A 10,016-nucleotide genomic window follows, 5' to 3' on the forward strand; every position below is an offset into this window, starting at 1 on the left:
CTACAGCACACTCCCCAAATTAAGTAGGGGAAATAGTGTATGTTTTCAGTATGATTTTCATAACACTCCGTCCCTGCTCACCACCAACAGGTGAGTCCCGTAAATAATGTTTTTAAATTGAGGTGTAATTGACATATAACATTACATGAAATGTTATGAGTAAGATATTGGAGATTTTAATGCAAAGCTGCCGTTCATGATTTTTGTGTATAGTGAGTTGGCTGTAGTATTTTACTATTGTCTGTTTAAAAAAAGAAAACCTAACTTATATCCCCTTTCAACTTTATTGTATTTAATTGGTACAGATTGTGTGTGTGTGTTTTAGAATACAGACTAATTCTGATTTTTTTAAAAAAAACTACTCTCAGCAACTTTCAAGTTTGCAACAGTATGATTAACTACAGTCACCATGCTGATTATATGTTATATATATATATATATATATATCCCCATGACATATGTATATATATAATCTCCCCATGACTTAGTTATTTTATAACTGAAAGTTTGTGCCTTTTGTCCCCCTTGGAGCATTTTGCCCCCATCCCACCCCTCCCCTCTGGCCACCACCAATCTGTTCTCTGTATGGGCTCTGTTGTTTTGTTTTGAGGTTCCATATGTAAGTGAGATCGTAGGGTATTTGTCTTTCTCTGACTTATTTAACTTAGCGTAATGCTCTCAAGGTCCATCCATGTTGTTGCAAATGGTAGGGTTTCATTTTTTATGGCTGAGTAATACTCCATTGTACATATATACTACATTTTCTTTTCAAATTCATCCATCGATAGACACTTTGGTTGTTTCCATATCTTGGGTATTGTAAACAATACTGCAATGAATATGGGAGTGCATACATCTTTTTGAGTTAGTGTATTCATTTTCTTTGGATAAATACCCAGAAATGGAATTACTGGATCACATGGTGGTTCTATTTTTAATTTTTGGAGGAACTTCCATATTGTTCTCCACAGTGGCTGCACCAATTTACATTCCCACCAACAGTGCAAGAGGGTTCCCTTTTCTCCACATTTTCACCAACACTTGTGTGGGTGAGAGGGTATTTCATTGTGGCTTTGATTTCCATTTTCCTGATGATTAGTGATGTTGAGCATCTTTTCATGTACCTGTTGGCCATCTTGTGTGTCTTCTTTGGAAAAATGTCTATTCAGATCTTCTGCCCATTTTTTAATCAGATTGTTTGTGGGTTTTATTTGCTATTGAGTTGTATGAGTTTTTTAAAATATATTTTGGATTTTAACCCCCTATCAAACATGATTTGCAAGTATGTTTTCCCATTTAGTAGGCCGCCTTTTCATTTTGTTGATGGTTTCCTTTGCTGTGCAGAAGCTTTTTAGTTTAGTGTAGTCTCACTTGTTTGTTTTTGCTCCTGTTACCTTTCCTTTTGGTGTCAGATCTGAAAAATCATCGCCAAGACTGATGACAAGGAGCTTACCACCTACGTTTTCTTCTTGGAGCTTTTTGGTTTTAGGTCTTACATTCAAGCCTTTAATCCATTTTGGGTTGATTTTTGTGTATGGGGTAAGATAGTCATCCAGTTTTACTCTTTTGAATGTGGCTGTCCTGTTTTTCCCAGCACTATTTATTGAAGAGATAGTCCTTTTTTCATTGTATGTTCTTTGCTCTTTGTTGTAAGTTAATTGACCGTATAAGCATGGATTATTTCTGGGCTTTGTATTCTGTTCCAATGATCTGTGTGTTTGTTTTCATGCCAATAACATACTGTCTTTTTCTTACTATAACTTCATAATATAGTTTGAAATCGGGGAGCATGATGCCTCCAGCATTGTTCTTCTTTCTCAAGATTGTTTTGGCTATTTGGGGTCTTTGTGGTTCCATACAAATTTTAGGATTGTTCTATTTCTCTGAAAAATGCCATTGGAATTTTGATAGGGATTGCACTGAATTTGTAGATTGCTTTGGGTAGTATGGACACTTAAACAACATTAATTCTAATACATAAGCACAGAATATCTTTGCATTTATTTGCATTTTCTTCAGTTTCTTTCATTAATGTCTTACAGTTTTAGTGTACTGATCTTTCACTTCCTTGGTTAAATTTATTCCTAGGTATTTTATTCTTTTTGATGCAATTGTAGATGGGATTGTTTTCTTAATTTCTCTTTTTGATAGTTCATTATTAGTGTATAGAAATGCAATAGGTTTTTGTATATTGATTTTGTATTCTGCAACTTACTGAGTTTGTTTTTTAGTTGTAACGGTTTTGTAAATAATCTTGACTTGCAACCAACCTTAGAAATGGCTCTTAACAAGTTTTCCTCCTAAAGAGTGAGGACTTCAAATGGAAATGCAGAATGTAGAAACATCCTCAAAGTGAGAAATATTTTTTAAAAAATAATTACAAGTAATACAAGAATGCAGGCTAGTTTATTTTCTAAGGCCTATTAAGTGAGAAGTAAATGTTTTCTTTCACTTCTCTCCTTCCAAAAGCCTTTAGTTAATTCATCAAATAATTTGGAGTACCTGCTATGTGCCAGATACAGTTCTAGGTGCTGGAGATGCAGCAGTGAAAAAAAAAAAGGATCTATGCCCTCATGGAGCTTACTTGGTAGCGAGGAGACAGATAGTAAGCAAATAAACAAATTATATGATGTGATGTCAGGCAGTGGTAATGTTATAAAAAAATAATGAAGCTAGGTCAGTGAACAGAGATGGAAAGGGTGATGCTCTTTTAGGATGGGTAATCAGAGAAGGATTCAGAGGAAATGATATCTAGGGAACCTCAGTGAAGTGAGGGAATAAGTCATATGAAAACATATGAATATCTGTTAAGGCAAATAAAGAGCAAATGCAAAGTCCCAGAGATAAGATGCTTGGAGTGATCAAGGAGTAGCAAGGGGAACGTGTGGGCCAGAGGGTGGTGAGAAAAGGGGAGAGAGAAAGGACATGAGACTGGGGAGCAGACTGGGGCCAAATTAGGCACAAGTGTAGTCAGCCTCGCCTTCACAGTAAAACACACTGGAGGCTTTCAAAAATCCTGACACCAGATTTCTACTTCAAAAACTTTGTCGAGATGATTTTTTTAGTGGAGAGATATATCATGTTCAAGACTTGAATGTTTCACTATCATTAAGAAATCTGTTCTCCACTGTTTGATCTATAGATCTGGTGCCTTCTAAATCATAATCCCAGTAAGATGCTTATGGAATTTGACAAGCTGATCGTGAAGTGTATATGGAAATGCAAAGGATCTAAAATAAAGAGAAAAAAATATGTATGTGTAGGGGTGTGTGTGTGTGTGTGTGTGTGTGTGTATACAGACATACGCACAAACACACACATAGACCAACAGAGAAAGAATGGCCAAGCAAATGGCACCAAATGTTAACAGTGGTTGAATTTAGGTAGTTAGAAGGTAGTAGGATATATTTTTAAGGTATGGTTCACAAGATTTGCAGATAGATTGGATGTGGAATGTGAGAGAAAGCAAAGAGTCAATGATGACTCTGCCATTTGGGGTCTGAGCAGCTAGCTAGGTGACCAGAGTGCGCTGGGAAGTGTGCAAATTTGGTGGGTGGTCAGTTTTGGACTTGTTAAGTTCAAAATGTCAAATTAGATATCCAAGTGAAAATGCTGAAAAGGCAGTTAGTATACACCTCTGGATTCAGGGGAGAACTAGCACTATAGATATACATTTGGAGCTCATTAAAACCATGAACCTGGTGAGATCACCTTAGAGCTGTAATGTTGACATTTTTTTCTGGGGTCCTCCCTAAAATAATTTTGGAAAACTGTGTGCTCCATCACACATTATTAAACTGATACCTAGGAATTTTCATTGTAAATTTAAATAGTTAAAATTATGTAATTTATGGTATATTATAAACATGGACATTTTAGAAGATTACATTTAGATTCTTGGAACCTAAATATCATAGAGATTTGAGAACCAAAATCTTTAATTAAAAAAAATGGAATAAACCCTAACAGTCAGAAATATTATATAGTTCCCCTTCTTCTTGAACAAAAATATATTCTATTTTCTCAAGAGAATTTTATCCTAATGTAATATATTTTTAATCTTGAGAAGTGCTTTATTGATTATCCTATCATATTCCCTACCAGAAATATTGTTATAAATTGAAATAGTTTTTAAAAAATATCCTGTAATCTTAAAGCTCTATGTATTAAGAAAAAAATGTTATGGAATGAGTTATCGTTGAGATTATTATCAGTAGAAAATTGACTAAGACACTTCTGTTAGAACTTTTCAACATGTCTCATATGTCTCTTAAATTTTATTATAGTCAGTTATATATTGTCCGCCTTTTTAATGGTTCCTAGACCATTTTTCCTCCCCACAGCCCTGTGAAACTGTTGAAAGCTTTGCTCAGCATCTCAACATCCTTTCAGCTACATATTTCTGTTCACCTTCTGGGCCTTTGGGCTGCCACCTTCAAAATGTAGGTTCCTTGGGCCTCCCTGGTGGCGCAGTGGTTGGGAGTCCGCCTGCCGATGCAGGGGATACGGGTTCGTGCCCCGGTCTGGGAGGATCCCATATGCCGCGGAGCGGCTGGGCCCGTGAGCCGTGGCCGCTGGGCCTGCGCGTCCGGAGCCTGTGCTCCACAACGGGAGAGGCCACAGCAGTGAGAGGCCCACATACCGCAAAAAGAAAAAAAAAAAAAAATGTAGGTTCCTTGAGGGTGTAAGTGGGCTCACCGCTCTGGCTTTCCCTTCCCTTCAGGATGTAAGCCTGGCAAGTGTTCATATTTTGTCATCTTTTCATCATATTCTGTCAGCTTTAATAATTGTTCTTGGTAGTAGGGCATGTCAGAAATAAGTTAGACTACTTTGGAGCCTTTCTTGATAATTTTTAACAATGGTAATATCAACCACCTTCAAGGGAGATAGCTGTCCTGCTACAAAACACCTAATTGTGAGGCACGGAACGGATGAACAAGGTGAATACCATTTCCTGACAAGATATTAAAATTTATTTTAGGGCTTCCCTGGTAGCGCAGTGGTTGAGAATCTGCCTGCTAATGCAGGAGACACGGGTTCGAGCCCTGGTCTGGGAGGATCCCACATGCTGCGGAGCAACTAGGCCCGTGAGCCACAACTACTGAGCCTGCACGTCTGGAGCCTGTGCTCCACAACAAGAGAGGCTGCGACAGTGAGAGGCCCGTGCACTGTGATGAAGAGTGGCCCCCGCTTGCCACAACTAGAGAAAGCCCTCGCACTGAACCGAAGATCCAACGCAGCAAAAATAAATAAATTAATTAATAAACTCCTACCCCCAACATCTAAAAAAAATTTATTTTAAAGATATAGTAGTTGCAGCAATGTGCAATGGCACCAAGTTTTAGAAAGAGAATAATGGAACAGAACAGAGAACAAGAAACATTTCTACTCATAGAAGGAAAGCCAATATATAACAGAGGTTGCATTGCTGATTAGTGCAGACTGGATGAATCATGAATAAGTTGTGTTGGGACAATGGGTTATTCATGTGGAAAAAAGATAAAATTGGATATTGTATTATAAATATAAAAATTTATTTCATAGAAGAATAAAGACCTAAATGTGAAAACAAAATATTAAAAAGAAAATAGAGGAGGATATCATTATGATCTCAAAGTAGAAAAAGATTTCTTAATTAGAATACAAATAGCACAGACCATAAAGGAAAAGATTAGTAATTATGACCTTTCACAAAAATGAAAGGCTTGTGGGCATTAAAAGTCATAATAAAGGGACTTCCCTGGTGGCGCAGTGGTTAAGAATCTGCCTGCCAATGCAGGGGACACGGGTTTGATCCCTGGTCCGGGAAGATCCCACATGCTGTGGAGCAACTAAGCCCGTGCGCCACAACTACTGAGACTGAGCAACACAACCACTGAGCCCATGTGCCACAACTACTGAAGCCTGCGCACCTATAGCCCATGCTCTGCAACAAGAGAAGCCACTGCAATGAGAAGCCTGCGCACCACACCAAAGAGTAGCGCTCGCTCACCGCAACTAGAGAAAGCCCACGTGCAGCAACAAAGACCCAACACAGCCAAAAATAAAAATTAATTAATTAATTAATTTTTAAAAAGTCATAATAAAATGAAAAGAAAAAACAGGGACTATAAGCAATTTGAAATGTATATTATTGAAGAAGAATTAGAATCCTGAACACATGATGAATTTCTACTAATCAATAAAAAAGAGAAACATCAATAGAAAGTGGGCAAAATATGTGAATAGGTACATCACAGAAAAAGAAACACAGATGGTCAATAAACACAGGAAACGATGTGCATATTCTAATTTATAATTGTGAAACGTGAATTACAAATATAACTAGATACCATTTTACATCAGCAGAATGTCCAAAGTACACCCCATCAATCAGAAAATCACAGATGGAGAGGATAAACCAAAATTCTTATTCTGATATGATATATACAATATACACAACTCCACTTATGAAGTGTCCTCACCAAAAACCAATCTGATTTTGAATCTGATTAAGTTTCATGATTTAAATATCATTTTGCGTGAAATAGGAGGGACGTAGGAATATGTTGGATGACATCATAGCCATGTGTTGGGAAAGGTCATCAGAAAGATGTGACCCCAGGTTTGGCCTTCAAGCTGGACCCGGGCATTCAGCGGCTGCTCACTCACTCCCCTGTCCTTGAAATGTGCCCTCTGCTTGCCTTCCCCAATCTAGAAGCTGCCCAGGGACACAGCCTGGAGACAGTCATGCAATGTTGAGACCACATGAACTGTGTACATGACCAAGCCCAGTTAAACTTCTGCGTAAACTTGTAAGATTTGGTGGGTGGGTACGGAAATCTACTTGTCTTACAGCCTCCGATGTAAGTTCCTTTGCTTATTGAACCTGCTACCCACCAGTCTGGAGCGGTCTGCCTCTTTGGTTTCTCCCTTCCCTGCTTATGGTGGCGGTGGTGCTGGGGTGGGGTGGTGATTTCACGTTTCACCCAGGAAGCTCCCTGGGAGGCTGCGAACCAACAGCGGAAGAGTGAGCCAGGAGACCAAAGAAATGGGCTGTAGGAAAGAGGGATCCACAGGGGAGATCCCACGTGGACACTCCACCTCTCCGTGGGCAGGCGTGGCCGATGTGTGGGATGCCTGTGGGCCAATGCATGAGTACGGGGGCGCCCTGAGAACGCCGGCTGCTGCCATGCGCTATTTAAGGAACTGTGCAGAGCGCCCTGTGACAAAGAAGGGAAACTTGTGGCTGCCACGGCGGGGCTGGCCTCTACTGGGGGCAATTCGGGCTGGACATCGATGCCCAACGAGAGGCTGAAATGAAAATTAAAACGTTAAAGGAGAGCTGAGGTACGGAAGGATGTGCAGTATCCACTGCTCTCCTAGCTCTGGGCTGACACACAGGGTGGCAGAGCAGGTTGGTAAGTTTAGAGACCTGAGCTTGTGACAAAACCTGGTTAGGATACCAAGAGGTGGAGTTTCTAGGAAGAAGAAGAAAACAAAGAGGAGGATGTTGAAGTGATGGATGGGAAAAGAACAAAAAGCCTCTTGCCATCTGACTCCTAATACAAAAGGAAACTTTAAATAACAATTACCCCAAAGCCTAGGAGAAAACTTACATTTGTTCTCTGTCCCTTGTGGTTGTAAATCTTACTGTGTTTTTAAAATGTAAACACCCCAGGAGTTAAACAAAACATTGCCCATAGATACTAAAAAAAAGGGGGTGGGTGAGTGGATGGAGGGCTTTTTCATAAAAGTTCTCTTGCCAAAATCGATTTGTAAAAGAACTAAGGTTTTGTTTTGCTTTGTTTCACAAAGCTAGTAGAAATAATAAGGATGAAAAAAATCAGTGTATATAAAAAGTAGAATGTGTTTCTGGTAAAAGTAGATGCACTTCTGGCAAAGAAAATAAAATGTGTTTTGTTTTGTTTTTAGATAAAAAAAAGTTGCACAACGTAAAATCTGAGAATTATGCTTTATTGGAGGACATTAGTGAGGAACTGTTGCAAAGAGGTAAGGGAGGAGCCTAAATATAGGAGTTTTTGCAACAAACAAACAAACCAAAACAAACACACAAAAACTATGTAGTCAAACCTCAAAAGATTACTGCTAATCACAAAAACAGACATCTCAAGTTAATGATTTTAGTGCTTTTCTATGTATGGGAAGATGCAAGCGTCTGGGTTCACTGAAATTTTTCCACTGATACGCACTTAACTATCTAGGGCCAGTATCCTGTTTTTTTCCATTCTGAATTCCCCTCAGGGTGCACCATCAGGGGTGACTGTGGTAGCTGATGGACTGATGGTGGGGAACATTTGTGGTTTACTGGAATGTCAGGCATCTTTTTGTCCACAGATATAAAGGACATGTTTTAAATTAAAAAGATAATAATTTTGTCCTAAAATAAAATTATTATTTCAAAATTTAAAAAAGACAAAACCTAATGAGATATAAAAAATTACAAAACGTTTATGGAAATCACAAAAGATTTGTAAAATCACAAGTTTTGTAAAAATCAAAAGATTTGTGAAGGAAAAACCTTTAAAAAATTTATTTGCGGTCAAGCTAAGATTAAACTAAATTATTTAAATTTAAGAAAAATTAATGTCAAAAGTGCATGGTACAAAATTAAAATTTGGTTTTCTCTCTGTTAAAAGAATAAATTTTTCTTAGATTATTACTCTGCTTTTTAAAAAATTGTGAACAAAGGTTTTTCTTTACCTTTAATATAGTCTGCCTAGAATACAAAGATTTTGTGTTTAAAAAATTTTTATCAGCTCTTTAACCATGGCTATTTTAAAGTCTTTTATCATTTACAGACAGTTATTGTTTTACTGTGATGCTTTTACAAAGGTGTTTCTACAAAGGTGCTTCACCTTCAAAGAGATTTATTAAAAAAAAAAAAAGCTCCAACAAGTACACATTTCTGATAACTAAGATCAACTTAGTTGTTGATCTATGGTCTATCTTGGTATATGTTCCATGTACACTAGAAAGACAATAATAAACCTTTCAAGTGCTTCCCCCAGGTTACCTACACAGGTTACCCATACGTCATGGGATGGTAACCCAAGACCTGCCCCTGGTCTCCTTCCTCACATTAGTAAAATGGGCTGGTTACATTAATGATATAATATTAACATGTGAAGACTTGCCTCTGTTGCAGGACACTTTGTAGGTTTTGCTGAGACATATGGGAAAAAAAGAAAAAACAAAAGATGGACAGTGAACCCAGGGAAAATTAAAGCTCCAGACACCATATAAGGTTCTGAAAGTCATTTGGTCAGATAAGATGCAAGTTATCCCCAACACGGATTTTGGTAAAATACAAGACTATACAACTCCTAAAAATGTAAAAGAATATAAGCCTTTGTAGGGGATTGGGGGTTTTAGAGAACTTTTATTCCCCTCTTGCCACAATGCCTCCAACCCTTATGCCACCTGGTTAAAAAAAAAAAAAGGACATGTGTGCAACTGGGGGTCAGAGCAGTAAGCCACCTTTAAAAACATAAAAAATACTAGTAAAACAGATTAAAGCTCTGGACATCTCCCAAGCAGGACTACATTTGAGTTAGATGTGTCTGTGAATCCACAAGGTCTGGGTCAGATACTATGACAGAGATGACAAAAGAGGAAAACGCCCCTAAGATTTTGGTCCCAACTCTGAAATGGGACAGAATCCCAACCTAGAATCCTATAACTAGTGAAAATATGGAATGAAGGAGAAATCCAAGACATGCTCAGATGAAAAACTAAGAGAATTTGTCGCTGGTAAATGTATCCTAAAAGAATGGGTAAAGGAAGTTCTCTAAACAGAAATGATCAACATTGGAGTATCAGGAGGGAAGAAAGAATGTGGTAAGAAAAATTATGGATAAATACAGTTGGTTTTGCTTCTCTTCTTGAATGTTCTAAATTATGTTTGACAGTTAAAGCAAAAGTTATAACATTGTTTAATGTGGTTCTAAATGTATGTAGAGGAAGTAATTAAGACAATTATGTTATAAATGGTGAAGGGTAAAGAAATGTAAAGG

This window comes from Mesoplodon bidens (genome assembly GCF_964165515.1).
Source record: "Mesoplodon bidens genome assembly, chromosome: 20".
Lineage (NCBI taxonomy): Eukaryota > Metazoa > Chordata > Mammalia > Artiodactyla > Ziphiidae > Mesoplodon > Mesoplodon bidens.